This window comes from Equus przewalskii, chromosome 1 (genome assembly GCF_037783145.1).
Source record: "Equus przewalskii isolate Varuska chromosome 1, EquPr2, whole genome shotgun sequence".
Classification (NCBI taxonomy): Eukaryota; Metazoa; Chordata; class Mammalia; order Perissodactyla; family Equidae; genus Equus; species Equus przewalskii.
The window spans coordinates 136,767,699-136,788,201 of record NC_091831.1 but is presented as its reverse complement, the minus strand read 5'-3'; the positions used below and the strand labels follow the sequence as shown (position 1 = coordinate 136,788,201).

General features: G+C 35.3%; 1 protein-coding gene and 1 pseudogene across 9 annotated transcripts in view; one reads left to right on the top strand and one right to left on the bottom strand.

The window, feature by feature from the left end:
- UNC13C (unc-13 homolog C) overlaps window positions 1–20,503 on the top strand; it is a 585,940-nt gene that overhangs the window by 382,493 nt on the left and 182,944 nt on the right. The gene's annotated exons all lie outside the window — the stretch shown is intronic.
- LOC103554397 (tubulin alpha-1A chain-like) lies at window positions 7,873–9,922 on the bottom strand (annotated as a pseudogene).

The window sequence follows — 20,503 nt, the reverse complement described above, 5'->3', positions numbered from 1 at the left end:
TTATTTTGAAGGCAATGGCAAGTGAACAAATGATTTAAAAATATAGGACATATATCTTTCAATAATCGAGATTTATCGATATAATTTATTGAATAAAGTTTTATGACTTTGAAAAATCATTGTAAGCTTTTACTTATTCAAATTTGATAAAAATTTATAGTAATTGTAGAATGTAAACATGAGGAGAGGGATTTGTTTTATTTTGTACACTAGTATATATCCAGGCATATATATTGGTTGAATAAATGAATAAATTAAGCTAAATCCATATATATAGTTGGTATCTGTTTTCTCTGTCCTACTCCATTGATTATTTGATATACTAGAGTATTTCCTTGAGCAATATTTATTCGCATTTTTAAAATTCTTTTTCATGAAAGGCCTTTCTAGATGCTTGTAGAAATTTCACCATTTCATTGAAACTGAAAACTATGAAGTAGAGTATTTTTAGATCTTTAGGTGTGGGTCTTTCTCTCTCTTTTTAACAGATTTATTGAGGTATAACTGAATACAATAAAATGGCACATGTTTACAGTATATAATTTGATTAGTTTTGACATGTGTATCTAGCCACAAAACCCTCACCACAATCAAGATAATGAGGATATTATCCATCAACCCAATAAGTTTCCATGTGCCTTCTTAACCTACCCCAGGAAGCCACTGGTCTGCTTTATGATACTATAAATTGGTTTGGAAATCTTATCCTTTTATATGAAGGAATTATGTACTATGTACATTCTTTTCTCTGATTTCTTTCGCTCATTACAACTATTTTGAGATTCATCCAGGTTGTTCTGTGTATCAACATTTTGCGTCTTTTTATTTCTGAGTAATATTCTACTATATAGATATACCACAAAATATTTATTCATTCATGGCTTAGGATGAGGGTCAACATTTGGATTTTTTCCAGATTAGATTGCAATAAATATTTGTTTGCCAGTTTTTGCATAGACATATTCCTTCGTTTCCCTTGGGGCATATTTAACATGTTTAACAATTCTTAAAACTGCCAAAATACTTTACAAAATGGTTGTATACTGCCAACATTTGGCACAATTAGACATCTAATTTTAGCCATTCAAATAAGTATATAGCGTTATTTCATTGTGGTTTTAATTTGCACTTTCCTAATTACTGATGTTGACCATCTTTTCATGTGCTTATTTCAACTCATATATCTTCTTTGGTGAAATATCTGTTCAAATCTTTTTGCCATTTCCAAATTGGGATGTTTATCTTCTTATTATTGAGCCATAATGGTTTGTTACATATACTAAATAAAGGCCTGCTGTCAGATATAGAAGCAATATTTTCTCCCAGTTTGTTTTTCTTTTTCATTTTCTTACTTGTGTCTTTGAAGAGACTTTTTCTTTTCTAATTTTGATGGAGTGGTCCAATTTTATTGATTGTTTTCTTTTATTATTTGGACTATTGTGTCCTATTTAAGAAATCTTTGCAACACCCACAGTCAACTTACAACCACAGTTTTCTTCTAGATGTCTTATGTTGAGGTCTATGATTCATTTCAAGTTAATTTTGGTATATGGTTTGATATGGAGTTGAAGATTCTTTGGAATTTTTTTTCATAAGTTTATCTAATCTTTCCAACTCCACTTGTTAGAAAAATTATCCTTTCTCAATTGAATTACTTGGGCAACTTTGTCAAAAATCAATTAACTGTGTGTGCTAGAGTCTGAATCTGTACTTTCCGTTACGTTGATCTATTGATCCACATATCAATCAGTCTAGTCGTGGTGAACTTTTTCAGCTTTTGTTTGTCTGGAAAACTCTTTATATCTCCTTCAATTCTGAAGGACAGCTTTGCCGAAGAGCATTCTCAGTTGGCAGTTTTTTTCTTTCAGCATTTTGAATATATCATCCCACTCCCTTCTGGGACCCACATCCCTCCTTTCCTGCTGAAAAGTCCACTGACAGTCTTATGGGGACTCCCTTATATGTAGCAAGTTGCTTTTCTCTTGCTGCTTTTAAGATTCTCTCTGTCTTTCATATTTTCTATCTCTTTGTTGAAATTCTCGCTTTGTTCATGCATTGCTCTCCTGACCTCAGTGAGCATCTTTATGACCATTATTTTGAACTTTCTATTGGGTAAATCACTTATCTCCATTTCATTAAGATCAGTTTATGGTAATTTATCTTGTTGTTTCCTTTAAAACATGTTCCTTTGTTGCTTCATTTTCCTTGACTCTCTATGTTGGTTTCTGCACATTAGATAAAAGAGCCACCTCTCCCAGTCCTGACAGACTAGTCTCATCAATCAGCCCAACCCAAGCTCCTGGTTGTCTCTCAAATCTTTATGCTTATCCAAGCCTCTGTCTTAGTTCTTAGTGGCTCTTGTATTTGAGGATGTACCAAGGCCTGTCAGGAGGATAGCAGTCAGCATCTAGATGCAAGCTAATTAGAAGTCAGACCCTCAGGCAACAGCTGGAAAAGCATGTAGTTAAGCCCCTTCCAAAGAGAAACTGGAAGATGGGCATTTTTGCTTGCTCCCTCTGTACTGAGCCCAGTTATATAGCCAGTTGGGGGGGCTGGTCACATAGGGTGCTCTTGCACCTGCTGAAAACCTGCTGCTTCATTTGCTATAGTCCTATAGGACTTGTGAATGCAAGCCCCATTGGCTATCAGAGGTAGGTGATTTGGGGACCCACCCCTTGCATGGAAGCCGTAAAAGGTGGGGCACTAAATGTGTGAACAATCTCCTTTCAGGGAGATATTAGTGATTTGGCTTTATTGTTGGAGCAAGCCAGAGGGAGAAAGCAGGGTAAGTGCCCACAGGCTCCCCCAGGCTCTGGGGAGAATCTCAGCTGCCCCTACATGCATGCTAAATTAGAAGCCAGACCCTCAGGCAGCAGCTTGTAAAGTATGTAGTCTGGAAGATGAACTGTTTTTCCTGCTCTTTCTGGCCTGAACCTTGAGGCAATAGCCACAGGGAGTGCTTGCACACCTACTAAAAACTGCTTTATTTGCTATAGTCCTGTGAGTCTTGTGGACAAAAGCTCTGTTGGCTTTCAGAGCTAGCTTTTTCAGGGGCGCATTACTCAGGTGGGAATCTTAAAAGTTGGAGCAGTAGGTGTGCAATCAAAACGCTTCATTCCTCAGGGAGACCTGGGAGTTGGGGGTTCCCTCCTGGCTGTGTGATGCTGTGCCAGGGGTGGGGTTTATAGCAAGACTGTGTCTCAGCTTTTCCTACCCATTTTGATGTGGGTGTTTTCTCATTCACTCTATGTGTAGGAGTCACTCAGCTAGTTTCTGGATTTCCCTCAGAGGGAATTCCTCCATGTGTCATTATACATTCAGTGCATCAGTGGGTGGAGGGAAGTTCAGGAGCCTCCTATGTTATATCTGGGTCCCTCCCAAACCTACTTGTTCTTCATTGAGCTTTTGTAGTTTGTATCTTTCAATGAATTTTTCCATTTAAGTGGTTGAATTTGCTATCATATAGCTGCTCATGACATTCTCTTTTCATCCTTTTAATATCTATAAAATCTGAAGTCTTTTCCTCCTCTCTCATCCTTAGGATTGATATTTTGTATCTTCTCTCTTTTCTCTTGTCTGACTGGCTAGACATTTATAAATTGTATTTGTCTTGTAAAAAAAACCCAGGTTTGGGTTTCATTAAATCTTTATATTGCTTTTGGTTTTAAAGTAAATTGGTTTCTTCTCTATTCTTTATCATTTTCTTTACTTTGTAAGTAGAGGTAACGCTTAAGTGGCTACAGCAGTAATCCATTGAGAAGATAGGAGGGCTTTGTATAAGATGGTGGAGAGGTAGGGTCAGATTAGAGAAATATTAAGGAGATAAATCAAGAGATCTTTTAAACTAACTGCATTGAGTAGAGTGTTAAGGAAGATGGGACAGACAATGAAGATGCTGTATTTATGGGGGCACCATTAATTGAGATGAATTCAGGAGGAAGTATAAATTTAAGGGAGAATATAGTTAAAAAAAAAACAAGAAAGTACATAGTAAGTTATATGTGGATCTATAGAGATTTGGCTATCTGTGTGACTCCCATGAATTTTAAATGCAGTAGGCAATTGTATACTTAGATGTGAAAGTATTTAGACTGACGTCAACTAAATGTATGATGTAAGCAAGGTCTACTACTTGCTTGAAAGCAAGAAATCTTATTTCTTCTTAAATAGTTATAAAATTTTCCTTTCAGTTCATTTAAATTATTGTGACATTAAATTATTTTGTTTTTGTAATGCTGGCCAAAATATAAGCAGAAATATGTTTCATCTATTCTATGATCCTGTGTTTGCATGTATTTTATTACGGTCTGTAATTTCTTTTGGTTTCCTCCAAAAGTATACATATAGTGAAGGCTCAATTTATTTTCTCCCTGAGCTAAGAGTATGTATCAGAAAGGATCCGATGTGTTAAGTAGAAAATGGACCAATTTTCAAAAATCTATTACATTTGCAAGGATAAAGTACGCTGCTTTTATTTTTGCAAGGCTGTAAGATGAGCCAGAACGTTATTTGAAATTGTACGTTTTAAAAGGTAGTATATTTCATCTGCTGCAGTGAGAAGATTGGGTTTAAGATACTTGGATCAGGGATTTACATCTTGTTCCTTCTGTTTTGGAACTAATGCTATTCAAAGTATTAAAGCTATTGATTTCTTTGTTTGCACTGTGGCTTCCCTAAATTATTTTTATATTTAAAAAATTGTTACAGAAGTGTTTATCATATTAAAAAGTAAAGAGACTATACAATGGAACTGTGTATCCATCACTCAAATTGAACAATTTCCAAGATTTTTGTCATATTTTATTTATCTATACTCTTGAGCTTTAATTTTGTTTTTCTTTGCTGAGTTATCTTAAGCAAATCTCAGACATTATAGCATTTCATCCCCATGTACTTCAGTATTCATCTCTAAAAATGATGGCTATTTTGTTGCAGATCACAATGCCATTATCACAAGTAATAACATTAATAGTAATGGCTTGTTATTGTGTATTTCCTGTTCCATAGTCAAATGCCACTGTTTCTTTTTTAAAAAAATGCCTTTTTATATTTGGTTTGTTGAAATCAGGATCCAAATAAAGTCCACACGCTAACATGGTGATTATATCATAAGCCTCTTTCATTCTAGTTCAGCTCCCTTCATTTTTCTTTTATCCATGCCACTGACTTCATAAAGAAGACATGTTCAACGTCCTTCAGAGTGGTTCACTTTTTAGATCTGTATTCTGCTTGCTTGTTTGTTATATTTAGCTTGTTCTTCCATATTCGATACTCTCCATAGTTGAACATTAGCTCTTGAAGCTAACTTTCAGGTTCCTTTTATTATTTTTTGTAAAGAATACCTCACAGGAGACTCTGTGTACTTCATACTCCATCACATCAGAGGTCACACTAAATCTAGTTGTTCCACCTGTAGTGATGCTAAGATTGATGAGTGCTAACAGCCTAACCCTTTCATTCCGAAGTTTTCTATTGACCTCTCCTCTAATGCTTTCATTTACTTATAATCACTTCAGAATCAGTAATTCCATTAGAGATTGCAAAACTTTGGTTTTTTGCTGTTATTCCTTCAACATTTATTCATCAGAATTTGTCTGTAAAGGAGTACTTCCCTTCAACAAGTAGAGCTATGTACTCAGCTACCCTGAAATAAGTACAGAAAAGGAAGGACAAATACTTAATTCTTTCTTTTAACTTAAAGATTTTTATTCCATTCTTTTATTTCCTGTTTCATTCATAATTTTTTCACTAACATTCTGATTTAACTTTAACAACTTTTTATTGAATATTCGATATATGCTGAGGACTATGCAAAGTTGGGGCCATAAAGATATAATTGGGAAAGCAATATGTACAAAACTAAACATGGGTCTCAGACTGGTTAATCACTGTGCCTGCCCCATTCACAAGTCATTCCGGGATTAAATTCCTCCTCTCACAGTCCCTGTTGAGGTACCCTAATGAAAAAAAAAACCTACATTTGCTCTCTGGAACTAGACTGAGAAATCCAGAGGAGGAGACAATTGACAAGGAGAATAGGCATTGAAAGCTTTCAAGTTTGGATGTGGCTGTAGTAAGTGATACAAAAGAACAAATCAAAATGATGTGTAAACAGAAGCCCAGAGATAACCAGGGTTGAAGGAGAAGTCAGCTGTCAGTGAAGGAAGAGAAAGGATGCTTGGAAGGAAAAGCAGAAATGGTGAGAGTAGCAGAGTCGTGGTATTGGTGGACGTCTTGAGTGAGGATCCCAGCTGTTGTCACTTAGTGCACTCCCAGACTGCCTTCAACTCTGAAAAAGATTCTTTTTCATGGTTCCATGAGGACTGACTGGTCATCACACTACCTGTTAAGCTGAGTTCAGCTTTCTTTAGGTTCCAGTACAAAATGGCAATGCAGTTTAGTCTTGTTTCTCTGTTGTGCAAAGTCTGCTTACAAAAATTACCTTTTAGTTATTTGTCATTACTTGAGTCTGTGCTCCTTGCAACCAAAGTGGCATAACTAACCAGACATGATATTATATGGAATGATACATGTATTCCACTACAGTCACAGTTAGATTGCTGTTGAAGTGCAAAGGAATGCTTCAGTTTCAATTGTTGGAATATAAGCAAACAATTTATTTCCTATAAGCAATCAGTTCTGCAGAGCGGGGTTTATAGTGAGAATGGATAATCAGAAAATCTGAAAATCTAGGCTAAAACTACCTGACTAAAGGTACAAAAGAAAAGAAAATGTCATTTTGAAAGTTATTACTCTTGTTAATTATAGCCATTTCGAATTTGAAAACAGATTAGATATTTCTCTGCAAATTTCTAAAAGAATACATTATCTGGAAAGATTAAGAATATTTTTCTAAGAGCACAAGAGTACTGTTATAAGAATCCTTACAAAGAATTGTAGTAATTCAACCACTTCTGAAGATTTCAATTTTCTACCTCTCTGCACATTATAGAGGAAAGAAAAGATTCATTTTGAATTTTCAAGGTTTATTATGCTTGCCAGATGATTTAGGCACAACTAGATATCTACATAACTATTATCATCATCCTCTAGGGAAGTGTAGAGCATTCACTGGAGCCTGGAACTGTACTAAGCAATTGTGTTTAATGTTTAAGTTAATCCTAAATTTACTTCTAATGACATCAGTACTATTATCATCCCCAAACTACAGATGATGAAACCGAAGTAAGCAGAGGCTAAGTCACTTTCCCAGGGTCACGCATCTAGGAAGTGGCAGAAGCAGAATCTAAGGTACCCTTTGCATTAACAAAAGGATTAATTGTAAGGAGAAGATCCCATGAAAAAGGTGATGGGCATTAATCCTTCAGTTCAACCCAAATGTTGTTGATGTTTTCATGATTAATCTGGACCTGGTCACGATAAACTTGTAACAATAATTATTCAGAAAAAGTTAAAAGTGCAAGATATGCCATATGGTACCAGTTAAGGTTGTATATAAACCAATAGAAAAAATGTATGCAATTTGTTATTTATTGTGAGAAAAACGCTAATATATTGTGTGTACTCACTGGCATCCTCAGGAGAAACCATGAAAGAATATTTTTTTCTTCAGAATTCACTGCTTTAAAGAACTTTGCTTCCCTAGCAATTGGGATACATAAAAATGATCAGTTTTCTTTTGTGCATTAGGTGCCAGAAATGTCAGAACTGAACCCCACATTTAATAACTCTGTAGACTCTAACAGCATACATTTCTAGTCTAATCTCATTTTATTTTTATATTTTCATTTTTCCTTTAATTTCTCTACTTTAAGGCAAATCTCATTTTATTATAGTAATTTTGTAAACCATCTCAGTATTTTTGAATGAGATGAATACCTAAGTAATAAGTGATAATAAGGAGGACTGTGTTTTAAGAATGCAAAGATAAAGGTGGCTTGAGTGCTTTAGTGATCTAACATTTTTGAGTGAGACAGATTGAGTCATGAGACTTTAGGAAAGTTTGGCAACATCTTTCAAATTGTTTTCTACATTAAAAAACTTGGGAGGTAAAATTTAGCGCATAGGACCCTTATCAGGATTTGAGGAGACAGTACATATAAAGCACCTAGCCCAGTGCCTTGCATTGCCTAGAAGCTCCGCAGGTGTTAATTCCCATCTCTCTTCTGCCTCAGGCTCCCTGTCCCGCGATGTAAATATGAGGACTTGTTCTCTCTAGGTCTCTAATCTGGAAGTACTGGGTAGCTCAAGAAACAATTATCCGAACTCAATAAATTCCATTTATTATTCCCCCCAGGCACATTACCCAAGTTGTGGTGGGTTTTTTTTTTTTCCATTTAAGAAAGGGAATACTTTATTCAAACCCATCAGAGAAACACACCTTGGGTCTGTAACAAAGCATTGTGTTTTAAAGCAAAGTAAGTAATTGTATATGAGAGTACACACTGCTACATACGAATTAACTGATCAGACCACAACTTTTCAATGTTTAAAGCAGAACAAGTTTCTCTGTAAAAGCAGCACCTTTGTGACATTTTACCTTTACTATTCCTCTCCTTCTTCTTCACCCTCTCCTTCAACAAAATCCATACCAACCTCCTAGTAATCCTTCTAAGGGGCAGCCATGTCCTCACAGCCCTCAGAACACTCTCCTTCTTCCATGCGCTCACCCACGTACCAATGAATAAAGACACGCTTGGCATCATCAGGTCAAGCTGTGGTCCAGGCTAGCCCAGGCCTCAGCAATGGCTGTGGTATTGCTCAGCATGCACACACTTCACTGTAGTTTGGCCAGGTCTCCACCAGATACCACAGTGGGAAGCTGGTGATTGATGCCAACTTTGAAGCCAGTGGGGCACCAATCTACAAACTGGATGGTATGCTTGGTCTTGATGATGGCAACAGCAGCATTGACATCTTTGGGAACCACATCACCATGGTACAACAGGCAACAAGCCGTGTATTTACCATGGCAAGGATCACATTTCACCATCTGGTTGGCTGGCTCAAAACAAGCGTTCTGATCTCTGCTACAGAAAGCTATTCATGGTAGGCTTTCTCAACAAAGATGACAGGGGCATACAGGGCAAGAGGGAAGTGGATGCGGGGATAGGGCACCAGGTTGGTCTGGAATTCTGTCAGGTCAACATTCAGAGCTACATCAAATCTGAGGGAAGCAGCGATGCAGGACACAATTTGACCTATCAACCTATTCAGGTTAGTATAGGTTAGACACTCAATAGTGAGGCTTCTACAACAGATGTCATAGATGGCCTCCTTGTCTACCATAAAGGCACAATCACAGTGCTCCAGGGTGGTGTAAGTGGTGAGGATGGAGTTGTGGCACTCAACTATACCTGTGGAAACCTGGGGGCTTGATAAATGGAGAACTCCAGCTTGGACTTCTTGCCATAGTTGACAGAGACATTCCATCAACAGAGAGGTGAGCCCAGAACCAGTTCCCCCACCAAAGCTGTTGAAAACCAAGAAGCTCTGAAGACCCATACACTGGCTGGCCAGTTTCCAAATTTGGTCCAAGACAAGGTCAATGATCACCTTACCAATGGTGTAGTGCCCATGGGCATAGTTATTGACAGCATCTTCCTTGCCTCTGATGAGCTGTTCAGGGTGAAAGAGCTGATGGTAGGTGCCAGTGCAAACTTCATCAATGACCATGGGTTCCAGGTCTACAAACACTGCTCTGGGCACATACTTGTCAATGCCTGTGTCACTGAAGAATGTGTTGAGGGAGTTATCTCTTCCCCTAATGGTCTTGTCCCTTGGCATCTGGCCGTTGGACTGGATGCCATGTTCCTGGCAGTAGAGCTCCCAGCAGGCATTGCCCATCTGGATACCAGCCTGGCCAAACTGGATGGAGGTGCACTTACACATGGTTGCTGCCTTGCAACTGCAGAGCAGATGGTGGAGAGGAAGGAGAGAGGTTGTTGCTTCTTACGGTGCAACTCTTAGGCCTTCTATGTAAGAGAACCTGCTCACATTACCCAAGGTTTTAGGCTATTTCTGGCTGTCTCCATCTCCTTTGCCACTGTCAGGTGGCATTTTCATTGTCTTAAAAATGCTCATTTTTTGTGTGTGAGGAAGTCTTGCCCTGAGCTAACATCTGTTGCCAATCTTCCTCTATTTCATGTGGGATGCCACCACAGTGTGGCTTGACAAGCAGTGCTAGGTCCACGCCTGGGATCCACACCTGTGAACCTGGGGCCACCAAAGCAGAGCACACAAACTCAACTACTACACCACTGGACCAGCCCCAAAATGCTGATTTTAATAGTTAACCTAGCTCTATCCCCACTTTTATTTTCATATTTAAATTAAATATGTATTTAAAGATCAGAGTTCATTAAAATAACGCCTTAGGTTGGGGCTGGCCCCGTGGCCGAGTGGTTAAGTTTGCGCGCTCCGCTGCAGGTGGCCCAGTGTTTCGTCAGTTCGAATCCTGGGCGCGGACATGGCACTGCTCATCAGACCACGCTGAGGCAGCGTCCCACATGCCACAACTAGAAGAACCCACAACGAAGAATACACAACTATGTACCGGGGGGCTTTGGGGAGAAAAAGGAAAAAATAAAATATTAAAAAAAAATAATAATAACGCCTTAGGTTATAAATGTAGATAAAGAAAAAACAAAAGGATAAAGGGGGGATTTGGTTTAAACAACATTGGTGATCCATTTGTTTTTGGTACAAGAGCGCTGAAGGACAAAAGGAAAAATTATCACCACAGGAAATGTTCAAGTAGATGAATTCACACTTCAAATGATAAGCTGACTTTCACCCTCAACTACAGTGTTATGATATGTTTCAGTTTCCCTTTCATATAGCTTCAACTTGTAAGGCTAGTTTATAATTTACTAGTAGAGTACTGCTTAAAGTTCATTCTTCCTGGCTGTTCTTTCTCTTCATGATAATGGCAGTTAACTGCACTAATGCATGTCAAGTATTCTTAAATGGAGAACACATTGACAAAAGCTGTTCTAATATGAGAAGAACACAGCAAACTAAATGTCTCTTGAATTCTAGCTATGATAATAAAGCTTCTGTTGCCTATGTGACACCCAATAACAGAATCATGGCTTACTCATTTGTAACAATGAACACATTTTTCTTCAAAGACAAACTTTGCATATCAAAATAATCCTTCACATTTAATGGATTCTAATTTTATCTGTTGTGACTAATGAATCAGTATTATCAAATTTGGCAGTGGTAGATTATGTTTTCCTTACTTCACTAAGAGATTTGCAAGATAATAAATTGGGTTATTAAATTGTTGTGTCTCATAGGATTCAAGGCTTAAAACATTTATGCTTTGTATTAATTGCTGCAAATTAAAAACAGGAGACTTTCAAATAATGTTGGAATGGATCAGCTATTTCATTAAACCTCCTTTTATAAATGATAGACTAAGTTAAGCTTTCACTGCATTGAAAATGAAGAAGAGGTGAAGCTATTAGAGAATTTAATTTGTGTACAGCAAAACTTCATGAATTTAGACCAGTATGAGGAGGGCCAATTTTACTTTCTAGATATGAATCATAAAACATGAATATTTAATGTACCATATTATATGTGTACTTGTTTTAACTTTTAAGTATATATAATAATTTCTATAAGGTTAGAAAAACAATTATGGAAAGTTAAAACCTCTTTCAGTCCTGCTTATATCATAATTTGGAATTTATTTGTAACTAGCATATAAATTGTTATATGTAGATTGAGATTTCTGAATTTTGTGAAACCCAGTTTATTCCTGTGAGTACATAAAAATGTCCCTTTGCAATGAAGTTTATTGCTATTAATTTTATTAGCAATTTATTTTTTTCTGGAGACTGAAAACTAGCAAATACAAATGTAAACTTCCATTCAGTTTCTGTGATAATATTTTTTCCATTAGAAATCAATAGAATCCAAATAATATTTACCTGAATGTCTTATTTGTAGTTAGAATTTCATTATTATCCTCAGCAAACTTTTATTTGGTGTTCACTATGTGCCAGTGGCTGTACAAAATATTTACATGTACAATTCATTTAATTCTCACACAGTCCTAGAAAAAGTCCCAAATTGCACAATTATTATCGTCCCCATTTGGGAGATGAGGAAATTGAGTTTTAAAGAGATTCCTCACTGCTCCACTGAGTAAATTAGTTAAGTAGCAGAGGAGAAATCAAATCTCTATCTTTTGGATTGCATTGAGGTTTAACCACTGCATTATACTGCTATGGATTGTGCAGAAGAAATAACCAGAACTGTGTTAAATCGCAGAAAATAAGCCTCTGGCAAATATGCAGATAGCGTAGACTTAGCCAGCACGAAGAAAAGGCAGAAATATTCAACTCTGGAATATGTAAGAAGACAACAACTCTACCTTTTGAATCATGATTTGGTACTGGGGATGTAACATAGATAAAGTATATAAAATTTGATGCTAAACTGAGATTATGTGTTTTCAAATCTACAAAGGAGATTTGGACACAGTGCAAAAAAACTTATGGAAATAATGATTTTTTGTGGCCCCTTAAAAATTGAAAACATAAAATCTAGCCAGTAGTTATTCAGAACTTGCTAAAATCTGTTATGAGAAATATTAGCTGTCTCTCCTTTCACTCCAAGTACTGATTTCTTTCTTTTATCTGTTGTATTTTGCTCATTACTTGTGAATTTTTCTCCCCTTTTTTCACTAAGTAGGTAGGAGTAAAAAAATTGTTAAGGAAACAAACTATTAGTTTTACACATATTGTCACCAGGTCATATCCTGGCTTCTGGAATAGTTTAAATGATGAGGAGTGGAAATATACACATATATTAAGAAGACTATATAAGCATAATTAATATTATTTTACAGTGATGAGATGCTAGGTGGAGAATTGTTTTCTAATGCTAGACAAAATTGATTAAAGAGAAAAATATTCATATTATTTTCATCAGTTTTGAACTATAAAGCAAATGTCAATAAAATCATACTAGATAGGTTAAATCTTGTGTCACCAGTAAAATTATGGAATTTACACAGTACAAAAGCACCCATACTATCACTAACTCTTAATATTAAGTGAGCTACGATCCAGTTTATAGCCATTGTACACATTTCTTTGCCCTATCCTTCACAGCTAATTAATCACTGGTAATTCTGCCTTGAGTACAAAAGAATACTTTAGAAGGAGGTGACACTGAGTGACCTGTGATTTGAAGGAAGAGAGAATAGTTATGAGCAAATGGAAACTGAAGAGGAGAGATAACAGGCAGGGGAAAAAGATCAGAAGACATGGGATGTCAGATATGTTGAGAAATTGTGAGTAATTTGAGAAGCTAGAGCCTGCAAAGTGTTGGAGAGTGGAGATAAAAGTTAAATTTGGGGGCCGGCCTGGTGGCATAAGGGTCACGTTCATGCGCTGTGCTGGGGCAGGCCAGGGTTTGCAGGTTCGGATCTGGGTGCGGACCTGGCACTGCTTGTCAAGCCACGCTGTGGCAGAATCCCATATAAAATACAGGAATATTGGCACAGATGTTAGCTCAGGGCCAGTGTTCCTCGCATACACAAAAAAAGGGTTAAACTTGGGGTCAGATCATCATTGGCCAGGAAAGTCATGTTAATGAGTTGAAACTTTTCTATACTAGTGAATGTGTGACAATCAATTGATGGTTTTAAAGCAGAGGCTTGAAATATAATGGCCTGTGTCTTTAAAAGGTAAATTAGGTGGTAATATAGAGTGTGTATTGGAAGAGGAAGAGATGGAGGCAAATAGATTAAGAGGTTAGTGCAATTCTTGAGGCAAGTGAGGGTGAAGATTTAGGGATGTGACAATAGGGATAGGGCAGAGACAGGCAAATCCCATAGGTGTGTCAAAGGAAGAATCCACAGGAGTGTGGAAAGAAGATGCTGTGGATTGTGGCAGCAGTTGATGAATAAGTTTGCTGTTTAGATTCAGGGCTAAATGCAATGTTTTTTTCATTTGACTAGATTCTGTGTAAGAAAGAGCCAGAGAAATATTTCCAAATGTACCAAAAATACCATACAGAGGTAACAAAGTAAAATAAAAACATAGACTTCAAAAGAAGCTGAATAAAAACAAGCTTTGAGTTCTTTGTTTCCAGCTTAGGATATCTCTTATCTCCATAGGTTACGGTAAGCACAGCCAAATCTGAAACCAACGTATCATAATACACTATAAGCAAAACCTCTTCTAAAACAGATATCAGAAAATATCCCAGACCCCAAAGATTATCTTCTGCATATAAGTTGAGCTTATCAAACGTTGATCTTGATATTTAAATTTGAAGAGGGATTATTGCATAAAACATGAAGCTAATGATTTGAACTGTAGATATTTTAAGGCAAAATCAATAGGCTAATACAAAGAAAAGACAGAAAAAAATAAGCTGTGAAGACATTTTCAATGCTTAGGAATTTCTGTTATTGTCATAAGAAAATGAAAAAGAAATATGGTCAGGAAGCATAAGCTCTATTTCCAATTCTGTCGTTGACTTGTTTCATGTCTTAGGACAGATTTCTTAATCTCTAATGTTCCTGAGTCTAAAATGACTGTGAATGAGGTTACCTTTATGTCCCTCCTAAGTATGGAAAAAAATCATTGAATATTTGCTGTTTCTTTGTTGGAGAGATCATGAGCTTTGGAAAAACAGCTCAAAGCTCAAATCCTGACCACTAATTCCTCATTTTTAAAAAATCCCAAATAGGGATTTTGTGAGAAATAAATGAATGTTACTCATCTTTACAAAAGCCCCTACATATAAATTAAAATTCTCATTGATTTTATTTCAAAAGAGAAATGATTTTTTTAAAGTTTTTATGATTACAAAACTAATCCTATTCCACTTCAAGGATGGTATGAAGTAGAAAACAAAAGTTCTAATGTCTACGTATCATTTTTGTCAAGAAAATAAATAAAAACCAAAAATAAGATTCCCTTCACCCAAGTCTTACAAATTTTAGGTAATTGGCTATATTCTTTTCCAGCTAATATTTTCTGCATATATGAGCATAGGAATTAATTTGATGGTGTTTTTATATATTTTTTAATAAAATGTGGGATCATATTACGTGTACTCATCTTTAATTTGCTTTGTTTACTTAACACTGACTAAAATATCTTTTCATGCCAATACAAGCAAACCCACCTTGTTTTTTTTCTAATAGTTGCATATTATTCTGTGGTTTCGTACCCATACAGGAACTGCCGGGGTGCAGGAGAGAAGGGGTGGATGTAACACAAGTATTGAAATAACATAAGAACTTGGAAGCATGTAGAGTCATTAGATAACTTTTGGACACCAGGTTCAAACAAGTCCTGAATTTTCATCAGCTTTTTCTTATATTTTCCAGTCTGAATTTTTTTTCAGTAAGACATTTTCACTATTATTTTAATTGAAATTTCTTTGAATATTAGAGAGGTTGAGCATCTCTTTTCTTGTGCTTATTAGGCAATTGTATTTTTTCTTCTTAGATTGCCCATTCATCTCATTAGCCATTGTTTTTTAATATTCATCTTTTTCCTATAGATTTGCAACAATTCCTTTCATATTAATAATATTATCCCTGTGCCTTTTATATATCCTGTGTATATTCTTCTAGTGTATTGCTTTATTTTAAATGGTAGTTTGGTTTTGGCACATTGAGGATTTAATAATAGTAAAGAGAACCCTTAAACTACAGTCTTTCAAGAACGAAAATCAGACTTGACATTGCTTATACATCTGAGAAAATCCTGAGACTAACAGATTATTTTTAGATTCCTTGTTTCGAAGTTACCTGATTGAAGCTTCTAGATTAAAGAAAAAATATTTTAGAAGTCACTTTGAAAGTCTTTTATTATAGTAATTACAACCATTAACTGGGGTGCACAACTTATCTCTTCCACCAATTAATCTTTACCCTCCTTCACAAGTACACGCAAATCTTGCTTTCTTCAAGTAACTTCTGTCAATGGCGTCACCAACACATTCTCCTGCATGATATACTCTTAGCTTCATTGTGTTCCGTAATTTACACTTACTGCTATAATATGTCCCTTTTCATTGTAACCCATGTTTCTTGAAGTCACATCAACCCAAGGGTAGAAAATGGCATAGAAAAACAACAGCCACTTAGTACATCTGTGAGTGTTTTTTCTCTTGCTCTTTGGTTTAGTGTGTCAGGATCCTCTCAGCTAGAGCTAGTGTTCTTCATTCTCCATTTCCATTTATCCTCCATGTTTCTGCTCTCCATGTTGCTATTTTTCTGTCTTCTTTGATATCATGGGAGTCACCATCACTTATAGTATACACCAGGTTTCCTATCAGTGCTAGTGCCTGATAACCAAAAGTTCCGAATCCCCAGTTGTCAAACTTGTTCATGCTACTTTTTCCCATTTCTGTAGAGGCTGCAGGAGTGATCCTCCATTGAAAATAAGCTGCTGTCACAACCTCTGGGAACCAATGATGAGTAGTTGTTGTTTTTCCAAAACCCTTGATATACCAAAACCACTCTGTTTCCCACAACCATCTCTATCTTTTCACCCTGCAGTTTTTTTCATTGAACTTATTATGAAGAGAGCTTGTCTATATAAATAGCTAGACTATTTAGATATTCTTTTTAAATATATATATGTTCATATGAATATAAATATATACATGCATGTTTATTTATAAATATATACATATATACAATATGTAAATATTTATATTTATAAATATACATACATATTTATTATATATATACATATGTATATATATATATTAGTCCTTATTGCCATGCCTATTAGGTTATAAACTTCAGAGGGGCAGGAACTGTGTCTGTTTTATTTAGCAGTACGTAATCTGCTCTTAGCACAGTGCACAACACATGCTAGGCCTTTAATTAATAGCAGCTTATTAATGAATGTTACTTATTAAATGTTACATGCATTAGAAGTCATTTATATTATATTACCTCTTATTTTACTACTAGTAAATTTATAAAATTTTAGATATTTTCTGAAATAAATAAAACATTGCAAATTTGATTGAAGCCTTACATGTACATATGCCCCCTGAATCCAATTCCCTTTACTCCTTGCCCAAACATAGCTAATAGAATGGAATTTATATTTTTATCCCCATGAGTTTCTTTATATCTTTATGATATATGCATGTATTTACTAGAAAAGCATGTCAGAAATGCGTGGACCCTTTCCTCTAGTGGCATTGATTGATTTGCCTAATGGTAAAGCTGAGAGCCTCAGAAGCTAGAAAGAAAGTAGCACCTGAAAAACTGAAAAAACTGAACACAGGAACAGGAGAATAATTGGAACTCAGACCCTACAAGGTTGTGGGTCTTGGTGAATACCCCAAGTATACAGTTGAGGCTGTGGAGGGGTACATCCTAAGAGTAAGTAGGTATAAAATATTGACCTGCTTTGAGAGAGCTCAGTCCCTAACTGGATTAAGTTCATCTCTCCCAACTCTAAAACATTATTGCCAGAAGAAAAATAAATCTTTTCTGGAAGAATACCCACATCATCCAGAGACTCAAATTATGCATTTATCTTTCATGTACAAAAAATCTTTGATTCAGTAAAAAACAAGCAGTCATTATAAAAGATTAGTATAATAGAATTTAGAGACTCAGATGTTACAATAACTATGATTAATAAATATAAGAACTTAAGTAACAAAATGGAAAAACTCAGCAGTAAACTCAAAACTACTGAAAGGTCAAATGGAAATTCTAGAACTGAAAACTACAACAAATAAAATTAATAACTCAATATATAGATTTAACAGTAGGTTATAGACAACTGAAGAGAGAATTAGTAAGCATGAAGATAGTCCAGAAGAAAATGTCCAGAATAAAGTTCAAGGAGACAAGAGATGGAAAATGAAGATTATTTACCAAAATTAACTATAGGCTTGAGTATAAAGCAAGTCTCAACAAATTTCTGAAAATTGAAATAATTCAGAATATATTTTTTGACTTTACGTCTGATTAAGGCAGAAAACAGCTACTAAAAGATACTTAGGAAATCCTCAAATAGTAGAGGTTTAGGTATTAAGATTAAAAATGTGAAATATTTTGACTGGATTAATATGCAAAGACAGCATGCTAATTTTTTAGGATGCAACTAAATAGAATTCCTAAAATAAACTTATACCTTAAATACAAATTTTAGAAAGGAAGAAAAGCCAAAAATTAATTATCTAAGAATTTTTCTTAAAATGGTAGAAAAGAAACAGTATATTAAGCCCAAAGAAAGTAGATGTAGGAAATAGCAGAAATTGATAATATAGAAAATAAACACAGTCGTGTAACTACTACCAAAATTAAGATATGGAATATTTTATCACCCCAAAAGTTTCTTCACTCTTCCTTATAGTCAACCCCTCTCCCAATACCAAGCCCTGGCCACCACTGTTTCCTGTCCCTATATTTTTGTCTTTTCAATAATGTGTTATAAATGGAATCATACTGTGTGTAGACTTTTGAGTCCAGTTTCTTTCACTAAGCATAATTTGTTTGATACTCACATACATTGTTAATGATTTGGTAGTTTATTCCTTTTATTGCTTATTAGATTCCATTTTATGAATCTGTCCAACTTATCCATTCATCGGCTAAAAGACATTGATTGCAGTTTTTGGCAATTAAGAATTAAGCAACTTGTGCAGCTTTTGGTATAAATATGAGTTTCATTTCTCTTGGGTAAATACCTAGGGGGAACTGTTGGTAAATGTATATTTAACTTTATAAGGAATTGTCAAACTGCCTTCCAATGTGACTGTAACATTTTGCCTTCTCAGCAGCAATGTATCAGAATTCCAGCTTCTCGGCACACTTGCATCCTTGCCTCCTTGTCAGCTCTTGGTATTGTCAGGTTTTGTTTTGCTTTTAAGCTATTCTAGTAGACATATGGTGGTATCACCTTGTAATGTTAATTTGAAAGTAACTAGTGGCTAATGATATTGAGCATATTTTTATGTGCTTATTTTCTATCAATTTATCATTGCTGAAATGTCATTCAAATCATTTGCCCACTTTTATTGGCTAATTTTTTTCTTATTATTGAGGTTGGAGAGTAATTTGTATATTCTGGATACAAGTCCTTTCAGATAACTGTTTTGCAAATTGTTTTCTCCTGGTCTGTTGCTTATCTTTCCATTTTCTCTACAGTATCTTTTAAAGAGATTTTAATTTTATTAAAGTCCAATTTATCAATATTTTATTTTATAGTTTGTACTTTTTGTGTCGGATCTAAGCAACCATTACCTAACGCAAGGTCATAAAGATTTTCTACTATGTTTCCTTTTAGAAGTTTTATAGTTTTAGGTTTTGTATTTAGGTCTATGATCCATTTTGAGGAAATTTTTTATATGTTGTGAATTATGACTTTATTTTTTCACATATGGCTATCCAATTACTCTAGCATAACTTTTTGAAAAGAATATCCTTTCTCCATTGAATTAATGTAATATATTATTGAAAATTAATTGACCTTGTATTTGAAGAGGCACTGTCTTAATTACCATAGTTTTTATTTTATTTTATTTATTGCAGTAACATTGGATTATAACATTATATGGCTTTCAGGTGTACATTGTAATATATTTCAAATTACTATAATTTTATAGTAAGCTATGAAGACAGGTGATGTGAATCCTTCAGCTATTTTTTAAACATTTTTCTGTTCTAGTTCTTTTGCTTTACCATGTAAATTTTAGAATCAGTTTATCAATTTCTACAAAAAATCCTGTAAGAATTGTGATTGAAATTGCATTGAATCTATAAATCAATTTAGGGAAAAATGACATTCTAACAATATTGGGTATGCCAGTCCATGAATATAATATTTCTCCATTTATTTAGGTTTATTTGATGTTTCTCCTCAATATTTTGTAGTTTTCTTCATATAAATCTTGTCCATATTTTCTTAGATTTATACCTAAATATTTCATAAGTTTTGGTGCTATTGTAATGATACTATTTTAACTTCAATTTCCAATGGTTCATTGCTAGTATATAGAAATACAATTATTTTGTATCTTGACTTTGTATTCTGTGACCTTGCTGAACTTATTTCATAGTTTTTTTGTAGTTTTTTGGATATTTTCTATGTAGACAATAGAGTTGTCTGCAAATAGAGAGTTTTATCTATTCCTTTGCTATCTATATGCCTCTCGTTTCTTTCTCTTACCTTTTTGCAGTCTTTAGGAACTCTAGTACAGTGTTTAATAGGAATAGTGAGAATAAATATCATTGCCTTGATCCTGATCTTAGTATGAGACCATTAAGTATGATGCTAGCCGTAGGGCTATTTTTTCTGCTTTATCTCCCCAAATCCCCCCTGGTGCATAGTTGTATATCTTAGTTGCAGCTCCTTCTAGTTGTGTCATATGGGACGCCGCCTCAACGTGGCCTGATGAGCGGTGCCATGTCCGCGCCCAGGATCCGAACCAGCGAAACCCTGGGCTGCCACAGCGGAGCATGCGAACTTAACCACTCAGCCACAGGGCTGGCCCCTAGCTGTAGGTTTCTATAGATTCTCTTTAT